This window comes from Otolemur garnettii, unplaced genomic scaffold (genome assembly GCF_000181295.1).
Source record: "Otolemur garnettii isolate 467f Iridium unplaced genomic scaffold, OtoGar3 scaffold00127, whole genome shotgun sequence".
Classification (NCBI taxonomy): Eukaryota; Metazoa; Chordata; class Mammalia; order Primates; family Galagidae; genus Otolemur; species Otolemur garnettii.
The window spans coordinates 3,117,624-3,130,868 of NW_003852522.1; the positions used below are offsets into that span (position 1 = coordinate 3,117,624).

A 13,245-nucleotide genomic window follows, 5' to 3' on the forward strand; every position below is an offset into this window, starting at 1 on the left:
AAAAAAAAAAAAAAGCCTCCATTCCTTGAAACTGACCAAACCCTGGAGCAAGCCTTGGCAGAGCACAGCAGGGCTGGATTTCACCCCAACTGGAATCCCTTTCATATAGGGCCGGTGGCTGGAGGTGGTTATTTACCAAGACGCAGGAGACCCTGGAAGAACAGAGGCATTTTTGCAGAGAGAAGTCCTTTTTTTTTTTTAAGAGATAGAGTCTCGCTTTATAACCCTCGGTAGAGTGCCATGGTGTCACAGCTCACAGCAACCTCCAGCTCTTGGGCTTAGGCAATTCTCTTGCCTCAGCCTCCCAAGTAGTGGAGAGTACAGGCACCTACCACAACGTCTGGCTATTTTTTTGCAGTTTGGCTGGGGCAAGGTTCGAACCCGCCACCCTCGGTATATGGGGCTGGTGCCCTACTCACTGAGCCACAGGCACCACCTGACAAGTTAAGTCCTTTGCCCAAAGTCACACAGACTAAAGTTCTATCTCAAGTCTTTCTGACTCCAGGGCCTGACAGACTGATTTGGGCTTAAGATCAAAAGGTGCGGGGGCGGTGCCTGTGGTTCAAGGAGTAGGGTGCCAGCCCCATATACCAGAGGTGGTGGGTTTAAACCTCACCCCGATCAAAAAAAAAAAAAAAACTGGAAAAAAAATATATATATATTTTTTTAAAAAAAGATCAAAAGGTGTAGGACAATCCTAGCATTCTGGGAGGCCAAGGCAGGCAGACAGCTTGAGCTAGGGTATACCCTGAGCAAAAAAGCAAGACCCCATCTTTATGGCTTGATGCCCGTAGCTCAGTGAGTAAGGGTACCAGCCACATACACCAAGGCTGGCACATTTGAGCCCTGCCCAGGCCTGCTAAACAATGATGACAACTCCAACCAAAAAATAGCTGGGGCTCGGTGCCCCGTTGCACAGTGGTTACAGTGCCAGCCACATACACTGAGGGTGGAGGGTCTAAACCCAGCCCAGGCCAACTAAACAACTGCAACAAAAAAACAGCTGGGTGTTGTGGTGGATGTCTATAGTCCCAGCTACTTGGGAGGCTGAGGCAAGAAAATCGCTTAAGCCCAATTGTTTGAGGTTACTGTGAGCTGTGTTGCCATGGCACTCTACTGAGGGCAACATTGTGAGACTCTGTCTCAAAAAAAAAAAAAAAATCCCTTCTCTAGTAAAAATACAAAAACTGAGGCAAGAAAATGACTTGAGCCCAAGAGTTGGAGGTTGCTATGAGCTATGACGCCAGAGCACTCCACCCAGGGTGACAGCTTGAGACTCTGTTTCCAAAAAAAACACAAGGCAGTGCTGGTGGCTCAAGGAGTAGGGCACCGGCCCCATATACCAAGGGTGGTGGGTTCAAGCCCGGCCCTGGCCAAAACTGAAAAAAAAAAAAAAAAAAAGAAGGTGTAGGACAAGGCCAGGTGCCATGGCTAATATCTATAATCCTAGCATTCTGAAAGGCCAAGGTGGAAAGATCACTTCAGCACAGGAGTTTGAGACTAGCCTGAGGAACAGAGTGAAAGCCTGTCTCTACAAAAAAATTTTTAAATCAGCCAGGTGTGGTAGTGCATGCCTGTAGTCCCAACTCCTCAGGAGAGTGAGATGGGATGATTACTTGAGCCCAGGAATTCGAGGATGCAATGAGCTACAATGCACTCCAGGCTGGGTAACAGAATGAGATCTACCTCTATTAGGAAAAACAAAAACATAAACTACTAGGATAAGAAGAGTTGAGAAAAGGTACCAAGGCTCGGTGCCTAGAGCTTAGCACTTAGGGTGCCAGCCACATATACGAGGGCTGGAGGGTTTGAATCCAGCCTAGGTCTGCTAAACAAGAACCAGAACATCAACAACAAAAAACAGCCAAGCATTGTGGCAGGCTACTTTGGAGACTGAGGCAAGAGAATCGCTTAAGCCCAAGTGTCTGAGGTTGCTGTGAGCTGTGTCACCACGGCACTCTACCGAGGGCAACATAGTGAGACTCAGTCTCCAAAAAAAAAAAGAAAGGGCACCGGGCAGCACCTGTAGCTCAAAGGAGTAGAGTACTGGCCCCATAGGCCGGAGATGGCAGGTTCAAACCCACCCCGGCCAAAAACTGCAAAGAAAAAAAAAAGGCACCAAATGCAAGCAAAGATAACCACTCCAATAGGCAGGTCACCCAGATGTTCTAGGGATGTGGGTAAGGCCCATCAGTGCACCTGCATTCCGTGCACTGGACCATCGTTAGGACCAGTCTCAACACTGTGGGCAGAATGAGACCACACCCACCATGCGTCTCTTTACTGGGACTTTTAGGGCAAGCCATGGTGGCACACATCAGACCCTCTCTCTTAAGTTTACCCCTGAAATAGATGAAGGGGCAACTGTCATGTCAGACACCTGCTTCCTGAGCCAGTGGAGCATGACCCCCAGTGAAAGGAGACTTTAAACACTCCAAAGAGCAGGGCGCAATGATATACACCTGTAGTCCCAGCTACTCAGGAGGCTGTAGGGAGGATCACTTGAGCCCAGAATTTGAAACCAGCCTGGGTAACACCCTATAGCTACAAAAACAAAATATACAATCAGAAAACCACCCCAGGTGGGTTCCTGTAGCTCAAGAGGCCTGAGCTGGTGGGTTCAAATCCAGCCCGGGCCTGCCAAACAACGACAGCTGCAACCAAAAAATAGCCAGGTATTGTAGTGGGTGCCTATAGTTCCAGCTACATGGGAGACAGAGGCAAGAGAATCGCTTAAGCCGAGGAGTTGGAGGTTGCTGTGAGCTGTGATTCCACAGCACTCTACCCAGGGCAACAGCATAAGATGTCTCAAAAAAAAACAAACAAACAAAGAAAAAACTTGATCTCCCAACAAACCCAGCCACACCTAGTGTACCCCTACAGGCCCCTTCCCACATATGAAAAAAAGTCAAAGCCATGATTCACATGCCATCAAATCCATACCCTAAAAACTTAATATAGCATCATAAAGGTAAAAACACTTCAACCAAGACACACTGGTCACACTAACCAGCCTAGCACTTCTCCTTAGTTGTAACCCTGGTAAGGTAAGCAGCAACTGCAGTTCAATTTGGTGATTCTGACTTCTCCCCAATATTCCAACAGTGGTTACAATTCCCTTCTTAGGTGTAACATATCCCTCTCACTGATTTTCTTTCTTTTTTTTTTTTTTTAGTTTCACTTTGTGCCCCTGGGTAGAGTACCGTGATGTCATAGCTCACAGCAACCTCAAGTCCTATGCTCAAGCAATCCTCTTGCCTCAGACTTCTAAGTAGCTGGGACTACAGGCACCCACCACAATGCCCAGCTATTTTTTAGAGATAGGGTCTCACTCTTGTTCAGGCTGGTCTAAAACTCATGAGCTGGCTCGGCACCTGTAGCACAGTGATTACAGCGCTGGCCACATACACCGAGGCTGGCAGATTCAAATCCAGCCCAGGTCAGCTAAACAACAATGACAACTGCACCAAAAAAACATTCAGGCAGGCCCGGGCTGGATTCAAACCCGCCAGCTCTGGTGTATGTGGCTGGCGCCTTAGCCCCTTGAGCTACAGGCACTGAGCCAAGCCCAAGAGTTTGAGGTTGCTATGAGCTGTGATGCTACGGCACTCTACCGAGGTAACAAAGTAAAACTCTGTCTCAAAAATAATAATAATAAAATAAAAAATAAAATTCGTTTGGGGCTCGGCACCTGTGGCTCAAGTGGCTAAGGACCCAGCCACATACACCTAAGGTGACGGGTTCAAATCCAGCCTGGGCCCGCCAAACAACAATGATGGCTGCAACCAAAAAATAGCCAGGCGTTGTGGCGAGCATCTGTGGTCCCAGCTACTTGGGAGGTGGAGGCAGGAGACTCACTTGAGCCCAGGAGTTGGAGGTTGCTGTGAGCTGTGATGCCATGGCATCCTACCCAGGGGGACAGCTTGAGGCGCTGTCTCAAAAAAAAAAAAAAAAAAGCCATGCTACCAAACACCCCCTGCCACTTCCAATGTCTTATGGCGAAATTACAAAGCATCCTTTTCCACAATAATGTTGTGGTTAACTATGGACCCCATACAGGACAGTAGTCCCATAAAATCATATTACTGTATTTTTACTGTACCTTTCCTCTGTTTGGACAGATACACAAATTCCATTATGTCACAACTGTCTAAAGTACTCAGCACAGGCTGGTGCCTGTAGCTCAGTGAGTAGGGTGCCAGCCCCATGTACCGAGGGTGGCAGGTTCAAACCCACCCTGGCCAAACTGCAACAAAAAGAAATAGCCAGGGATGGCACCTGTGGCTCAAGGAGTGGGGCACCACCCTCATATACCAGAGGTGGCAGGTTCAAACCCGGTCCCAGCCAAAAACTGAAAAAAAAAAAAAGAAAGAAATAACCAGGCTTTGTGGCAGGCACCTGTAGTTCCAGCTACTAGGAGGCCGAGGCAAAAGAATCACCTAAGCCCAAGAGCTGGAGATTGCTGTGAGCTGTGACGCCACAGCACTCTACCGAAGGTGAGACTCTATAAATAAATAAATAAGTAGTACCCAGTACAATAATACACTGGACAAATTTGCAGCCTGTGAACAGGCTATACTGGCCTATACGCAGGTATATCACTTAGGTCTGTGTAAGCACATTCTAGGATATTCACACAATGATGAAATAGCAACTAACAACGAATATCTCAGAATACAGCCCTGTCCTTAAGCATCATATAACTACATTAAGAACAAAATGGACAAACTGATTCCTTTGCTCCCACTTTGAAAACGTTAATGTACAGAACCATTACAAGAGGAAAAACTGTATTATTGTTGTCCTCCCAGCAGGATGAGCTTCCACTAGTCTAGCACTAAGTGCCAGGCACCGACCTATGCACTTCACATTCGTCATTTGGTTGTTTCATTCCTGCAACAATGGCTCAACAAGCCATCGCACAAGCTAGGCACTATTACCATGACTCTCTGCAAACAGGAGCTGGATGTGAGCTAATGAAAATAGAGCCCTAGCTGGGCACAGTAGCTCACACCTGTAATCCTAGCACTCTGGGAGGCCGAGGAGGGTGGATAGACTGAGCTCACAGGTTCAAGATCAGTCTGAGCCAGAGCAAGACCTCATCTCTAAAAATAGCCAGGCGTTGTGGTAGGCACTGCAGTCCCAGCTACTCAGGAGGCTGAGACAAGAGAACTGCTTGAGCCCAAGAGTTGGAGGTTGCTGTGAGCAATGATGCTACAGCACTCTACTAAGGGTGACAAGGTGACACTCTGTCTCAAAAAAAAAAAACAAGGCTTGGCACTAGCCACATACACTGGGGCTGGCAGGTTCAAACCCAGGCAAGGCCTGTTAAACAATAATGACAACTGCAACAACAAAAAATAGCCAGGCTCAGCGCCTGTAGTTCAGCAACTAAGGTACCAGACACATGCACCGGAGCAAGTGGCTTCAATCCCAGTCCGAGCCTGTCAAACAATGACAACTACAGCAAAAACAAACCAACCAAAAAAATAGCTAGGCATTGCGGCAAGAGCCTGTAGTCCCACCTACTTGGGAGGCTGAGGCAAGAGAATCTCTTAGCCCAACAGTTTGAGGTTGCTGTGAGCTGTAATGCCAGAACACTCTACCAAGGGTGACATAGTGAGACTCTGTCTCAAAAAAAAAAAAAAAAATAGCCAGGCCTTGTGGCAGGTGCCTGTAGTCCCAGCTACTTAGGAGGCTGAGACAAGAGAATCACTTAAACCCAAGAGTTTGAGGTTGCTGTGAGCTGTGACACTACAGCACTCTACCCAGGGCAACAGCTTGAGGCTCTGACTCAAGAAAAAAAAAAAAAGAAGAAGAAAAAGAAGAAAAAAGGCATAGAATTGATCTAAGGTTACTTCCCAATGTTTTGAGGGTTTACAAGGAGTGACAAGGTATCCAAATAATTTATAGATAAATACACATGTAAGGGGCAGCGCCTGTGGCTCAGTGAGTAGGGCACCGGCCCCATATACGGAGGGTGGCAGGTTCAAACCCAGCCCTGGCCAAACTGCAACAAAAAAATAGCTCCGCGTTCTGGTGGGTGCCTGTAGTCCGAGCTACTCAGTCCCAGCTACTGGGGATGCTGAGGCAAGGGGATGCTGAGGCAAGGGAATTGCCTAAGCCCAGGAATTGGAGGTTACTATGAGCTGTGATGCCATGGCACTCTACCAAGGGCAATAAAGTGAGACTCTGTCACTAAAAATAAATAAATAATAATAAATAAATAAATACACATCACATATATGCTAGGGTGCTTTTCACCAACAGAAGTCTGGAGACCACTGCACTGCCCTATACCACACCTCTGATGACATCACCACCCTAGGTCAAATCAAGATCAGCAGAGTGGGCAAGGGGGCATGGTGGCTCACACCTGTAATCCTAGCACTATGGGAGGCCAAGGCAAGTGTATCCCCTGAGCTTAAAGAGTTAGAGACCAGCCTCAGCGCCTGTGGCTCAAGTAGCTAAGGTGCCAGCCACATACACCTAAGGTGGCAGGTTCGAATCCAGCCTGGGCCCACCAAACAATGACGGCTGCAACCAAAAAGTAGCCAGGCATTGTGGCGGGCACCTGTGGTCCCAGCTACTTGGGAGGCTGAGGCAGGAGACTCACTTGAGCCCAGGAGTCAGAGGTTGCTGTAAGCTGTGATGGCACAGCACTCTACCCAGGGGGATAGCTTGAGGCTCTGTCTCAAAAAAAAAAAAAAAAAAAAAAAAAAAAAAAAAAAAAAGAAAAGAAAAAGAGTTAGAAACCAGCCTGAGAAAGAGTGAGACTTTGTCTCTAAAAATACAGCATGCCTTGCACAGGTTGCCTGTAGTCCAAGCTACTCAGGAGGCTGAGGCAAGAAGATTGCTTGAGCCCAGGAATTTGAGCTTGCTGGGAGATTTGATGCCATGGCACTGTACCCAGGGCAACAGAGTGAGACTACTCTGTCTCAAAAAAACAAACACAGAACAAAAAACCCTGCAAGATCAACACCCCCTAAAGGGCTGGACACAAAATGATTTTAGGTAATACATGGAGTATGCCTAATTATTACTTTCCTAATTATGCATTATTGATTTTAGTGAAAATTAGAATATATATTTTTCAGCACATCAAAGGTAGGGTTCAGGATGCAGGATGACTCTAAATGTTTTTAGTTATTTAAACAGTTGATTTCCAAAAAATACAAATGAATAAACTTTTTTTTTTTTTTTTTGCAGTTTTTTGGCCGGGGCTGGGTCTGAACCGGCCACCTCCAGGGTATGGGGGGCCAGGGCCCTACTCCTTGAGCCACAGGCGCCACCCATAAACATTCTTTTTTTTTTTTTTTGATAGAGTCTCAAGCCACTGCCCTGGGTAGAGTACCATAGCATCACAGCTCACAGCAACCTCAAACTTTTGGGCTTAAGCAATTCTCTTGCCTCAGCCACCCAATGCCTGGCTTTTTTTTTTTTTTTTTGCAGCTGTCATTGCTGTTTTAGCTAGCCCAGGCCAGGTTTGAACCAGCCAGCCTTGGTGTATGTGGCTGGTGCCCTATCCCCTGAGTACAGGTGCTGCCAAGGCCCAGCTAATTTTAGAGACGGGGTCTTGCTCTGGCTCAGGCTGGTTCGAACTCATGAGCTCAGGCAATCCACCTGCCTCGGCCTCCCACAGTGCTAGGATTACAGGCCTGAGCTAATCGCCCTGGCTAAAATAAACATTTTAACAAATCAAAAGCTCACTAGGTGCCAGGTGGCTCACTGTGTTAAGCACCTTGTTCAATTCTCACAAGAACCATCTGAGGTGGCATCCTTGTCCTACCTGTTTCACAAGTAGGGGGCCCTTCCTGGGAAGTGCTTTGCTAGCTAGCAGTTCTGATTCCAAGAAGGCTCCATCCTCACCACCACCCTATACTACACACCAAACAAACCCTACCAGGTGGGGGCCGGGGGAGGGGGAGCAACTAAAGTTTGGGAAACAACAACCTACAAAGTTCAAAACCTACCACAGGCTGGGCATACACACCTGTAATCCTAGAACTTTATGAGGCCAAGACAGGAGAACTGCTTGAGGCCTGGGGTTCAAAACCAGCCTGAGCAAAAGAGGGACCCCATTTCTACAAAAAAAAAAAAAAGAAAGAAAGAAAGAAAAATTAGCCAAGTTTGGTGACATGTGCCCAGCTACTTGGGAGACTGAGGCAGGAGGATCCCTTGAGCCCAGAAGTTTGAAATTACTGTGAGTTATGATGACACTACTGCACTCCAGCCCAGGAGACAGAGTAAGACACTATCTCAAAAATAAATAAAATAAAACCAGCAACAGCAACTAATATGTATCGCTTACAAGCCACTCTCAAGTCATGTGTCAAGTGCTTTACACAGATGATCCTTCCAAGGACCTCCTCATCATTCATTCCACAAAGGCTTACTTAGGACCATGTGCTAGGCCCCAGGTATGCAGGAGCAAACCAGGCAGACAAGCTACACAAGAAAGGACCAAGGTGATGTACAGGTGTAGCAGATGGGAATAATTATTGGTCCAAGGTACTAGGCAGAGTGAAAATACAAGCCTGTACCTTCTCCACGATAATGAGTGAAGGACCCCTCTTCTGTGCAGCTTCCCTAATCCCTGCCTACTTGGGATCCCTTGCCTGTGTCCTTCAACACAGGCAACATTGCAGGTTGTAAGGATTCAATGATAGGCCAAAGGGGGTTGCTCCCACCTATATACCAGTTCCTCTACAAGACCAGAGGCATCCACCCCAATTTTCCAACACCCAGTGGAGACCCAACAAGTATTTCCTCAACGATGAAAGAGGAGCTTGAACCAGACAATAATTATAGTCCTCCCATCTGCCAGGAACCATTTTACAGCCCTTTCACAAATGAGGTAACTAAGAAATTCAAATTAAGCCACTTGGCCTAAAGTCACACAGCTAAGTGACTACCAGGGCCAAGGATTAAACTTGAATCCAGCCTGTCAATCCAAACTGAAAACTTGCTTCAAATTCCTGAGAAATGGAGCTTCCCCTTATTCCAATTCTATTTTCCCCAAAGAGTCACTGACCAAAAAAATAAATAACTAAAAACCAAGATTGTGGCTCGGCGCCTATAGCTCAACCGGCTAAGGCGCCAGCCACGTACACCTGAGGTGGCGGGTTCGAATCCCCAGCCCGGACCCGCCAAACAACAATGACGGCTGCAACCAAAAAATAGCCGGGCGTTGTGGCGGGCGCCTGTGGTCCCAGCTACTTGGGAGGCGGAGGCAAGAGACTCGCTTGAGCCCAGGAGTTGGAGGTTGCTGTGAGCTGTAATGCCACGGCACTCTACCCAGGGGGACAGCTTGAGGCTCTGTCTCAAAAAAAAAAAAAAAAAAAAAAAAAACCAAGATTGAAGTCTTGAAGATAGGTACAAAACACTCTCCTAAAATGTCCATGTTTTAGATAAAAGGCTTAATCTTAACCAACTGACTAGGGGGAAGGGAGAACGCAAAAGAAAAACAATGCTTTCCGCAGCAGTTTCCTCCGTCTTCCCCAACCAGCCGCGGAACCCCCTTTCCCCCATCCCGTCACTTCGGGCCCAAAACATTTCATGTCACTAACTGGAAAAAATTAGAGGAGTCAATTGCCTTTCCTTGACAATCTGGAATGAGGGCATTTTTAATAAAATTTAAGTTCTGTTAACATAAAGGGGCTGCTAATGAATGCTAGTGTCCAAGCTACGCTGGACACAGCTGGGGGGTTTGCTAGAGTCCCGATCGCAGCCCAGTCAAAAAGGCAGCCTTTGGGTCCGACCCGTTACAACATTGTCAGAAAAGCCCCGACGCCTGCCTATTGTTGCAGCCGCCCCAACACAGTCTGCGAATGGGGGCCGGAACCCAGGCCAGCCAGGGGAAGGTAGGAGACCGATCTTTGTCCGGCGACCCAAGAGAGAGCGCGCACGGAGGGGTGGGGGGGCGCGGCCTCCACGCGGCCCGCACCCGACTGGCCCGCAGATACTTTAGCCTCCACGGCCTCACTACACAGTACCCTACCCTGTGCGCGCGGCTGCCAGCCAGGTTTCTTGATCCTTCAGCGCCACCGTACCCCAGCCCCGTTCCAGGCGCCGGCGGCCCCCTCCCCCTCGGCGCCCCAGCTTCATTCAAACCGTCCTCCCAAGCCCCGCGCTACGCTCTCCCGGGCCCGAGTTTCTTACCGGGAACTGCCGGCGCCGTAGCCTTCGCAGCGCTGCCCCCGCCCCTCTGCGCGGGGCCAGAGGACTGAGTGGGTGTCTCTTCTCTCCTCACGAAACAAAGAAGCCGCCGCAGCCGAGCGAGGGGAAGCCGCGCGCGCGCCCGCCCTACTTGGCGGCCCCCCCCAATACACGGCGCCCGCGCCTCCGCTGCGCGCGCACTCGCCGCTTCCTTTCCCGTGCCCGCGGACTGTCTCCTCAGTTTCCGCTGCCCGCCCGGCCTCCTATGCGCGCGTGCCTGCCCGCCTTTCCGCTCCCCCATGCGCGTGCGCGCCAGCCCAGGGGCTAGAGGAGGTGGGCGTGGCCAGAATAATGAACGCGCGGTCGAAGCGCCTCCCTACTCTATGTGCGACGTACTGGAGTCTGCGCACAGGTATCTTCGTCCTCCGCACGCCGCGCGGTCTCACGAGGCCGAGCATGCGCAGAGCGGACGCCACTGCGGAGGCTGAGGCGGCGGCAGCGGAGGGGAGGTGCGGGTGCGGGTGTGGGGGGTGGAATGGGGTGGCATTGGGGTCTATGGCGAGGGCATGGTGGAGGAGCTTTCAGGCTCCCCAGTGGGTACCTGGGGCCTTGTATGGGGGCGAGAGTCAGGCACGCTGGGCCTGGATAGGGCAGAGTCAGCTCGCAGGCTAAGGGCGTGCCTGGGAACCGCTTTGATCCCTGGTCTGGGGCGACGGGGCCTGGCGGGGAGCGGGAGCGTGGCCGTGGCAGCCTTTTTGCAAAACCTACCTACTGCCTAGCCGGCGGGTGCCCTCAGTTCCAGCTACTCGGTAGGCTGAGGCAAGAGAATCGTTTGTGTCCAAGAATTGGAAGTTGATGTGATCTATGACGCCACGGCACTCTACCGAGGGCGACAAAGCGAGACTATCAAAAAAAGAAAACTATACCGAGTGCGGGTCACTACCTTACCCAATACTTAATGACCTCCTACTGGAGGTCGTGGAGCCCACGATCTAGTGAGGGAGGAAGACAAGAAGCAAGATTAGGCTCGGCGCCTATAGCTCAACCGGCCAAAGCGCCAGCCACGTACACCTAAGGTGGCGGGTTCGAATCCCCAGCCCGGACCCGCCAAACAACAATGACGGCTGCAACCAAAAAAATAGCCGGGCGTTGTGGCGGGCTCCTGTGGTCCCAGCTACTTGGGAGGCGGAGGCAGGAGACTCGCTTGAGCCCAGGAGTTGGAGGTTGCTGTGAGCTGTAATGCCACGGCACTCTGCCCAGGGGGACAGCTTGAGGCTCTGTCTCAAGAAAAAAAAAAGAAGCAAGATTAATAAGTAAATGCTGGCTCGGCGTCTGTAGCTCAAACAGCTAAGGCGCCAGCCACATACACCCGAGTTGGCGGGTTCGAATCCAGCCCGAGCCTGCCAAACAGCAATGACAACTACAACCAAAAAGTAGCCGGGTGTTGTGACGGGCGCCTGTAGTCCCAGCTACTTGAGATACTGAAGCAAGAGACTCGCTTAAGCCAGGAGTTGGAGGTTGCTGTGAGCTGTGATGCCATGGCACTCTACCCAAGGCGACAGCTTGAATCTCTCTCTCAAAAAAAAAAAAAAGGTAAAATGCTCAGTGTACGGAGGAGATGAGGTTAGGGAGAGAGGATCCTGGAAATTTTAAATAGAGTATCTTAGAGACCACCTCGCTGTGAAGACGACTTTTGAATACAAACAGAAAAGGAGCAGGAGGAACCTTGTTCTGTGTGTGAAGGCCCTGAGCCTCTCTACTGCTTCACTTGTATTTTAAAAGAATTTCGCCAACTTTGACAAGCACTCCCCAAAGTCAGGTGTTACAGTCTGGGTTCTCAGCCTGGAATGTCCTCACTCACCTCACTCCTCTCATGCATGCTCTTCCTCGTTTTCCAGGTCTCAGCTTACTTTGTGTCCTTTGCCCTTTGCCCTTCCTGCACATTTCTTGAGTAGCCTTTTTATTATCTGTCTCCCTAGTCTCAGTTTAAATGTCAAAGACACTGCCAATTTTAGTCGCTAGTGAATACACATCTAGCATGGACCTCCCTCCACCACATATTGGATGTTAAGACTGTTGAGGGCAGCGCCTGTGGCTCAGTGAGTAGGGCGCCAGCTCCATATACGGAGTGTGGTGCGTTCAAACCCAGCCCCAGCCAAACTGCAACAACAAAAAAGAAATAGCTGGGTGCTGTGGCGGGGCGTCTGTAGTCCCAGCTACTCTGGAGGCTGAGGCAAGAGATTAGCTTAAGCCCAAGAGCTGGAGGTTGCTGTGAGATGTGATGCCATGGCACTCTACCAAGGTCAACAAAGTGAGATTCTGTCCCTGAAAAAAAACTGTTGAAGCAGCAATAGAAGGCAGTGCCCATAGCTCAGTGTATGGGTAGGGTGCTTGCCACATACACCGAAGGTGGCAGATTCGAACCCGGCCCAGGCCTGCTAAACAACTACAACTGCAACAAAAAATAGCTGGGTATTGAAGTGGGCATCTGTAGTCCCAGATCTGTAGTCCCTCCCTACTTGGGAGGCTGAGGCAAGAGAATCAGTTAAGCACAAGAGTCGGAGGTTGCTGTGAGCTGTGACGTTATAGTACTCTACCCAGGGCAACAGTTTGAGACTCTTGTCTCAAAAAGAAATAGAGGCTCGGCGCCTATAGCTCAACCGGCTAAGGCGCCAGCCATGTACACCTAAGGTGGCGGGTTCGAATCCCCAGCCCGGACCCGCCAAACAACAATGATGGCTGCAACCAAAAAATAGCTGGGCGTTGTGGCGGGCGCCTGTGGTCCCAGCTACTTGGGAGGCAGAGGCAGGAGACTCGCTTGAGCCCAGGAGTTGGAGGTTGCTGTGAGCTGTAATGCCATGGCACTCTGCCCAGGGGGACAGCTTGAGGCTCTGTCTCAAAAAAAAAAAAAAAAAAGAAAGAAATAGAAATAAACTGGGCCAAGCACTGTGGCTCATGCCTGTAATCCCAGGCCTTTGGGAGGCCTAGCTGTGGTCCCAGCTACTGTCAGGCTGAGTTAGGATTGTTTCAACCCAGGAGCTATAGTGGGCCACAGCAATACAGCTTGCATGGCAGAGTCTGACCTTT

The 13,245-nt window shown here is 49.8% G+C and overlaps 1 protein-coding gene across 1 annotated transcript in view; it reads right to left on the minus strand.

The window, feature by feature from the left end:
- SMARCA4 (SWI/SNF related, matrix associated, actin dependent regulator of chromatin, subfamily a, member 4) overlaps positions 1–10,413 on the minus strand; it is a 126,870-nt gene extending 116,457 nt beyond the window's left edge. Inside the window, exon 1 of the mRNA XM_012810135.2 lies at positions 10,162–10,413. The gene's annotated coding sequence lies outside the window, so the exon portion shown is untranslated. The remainder of the gene's footprint in view (positions 1–10,161) is intronic.
- Between the last annotated feature and the right edge of the window lie 2,832 nt (positions 10,414–13,245).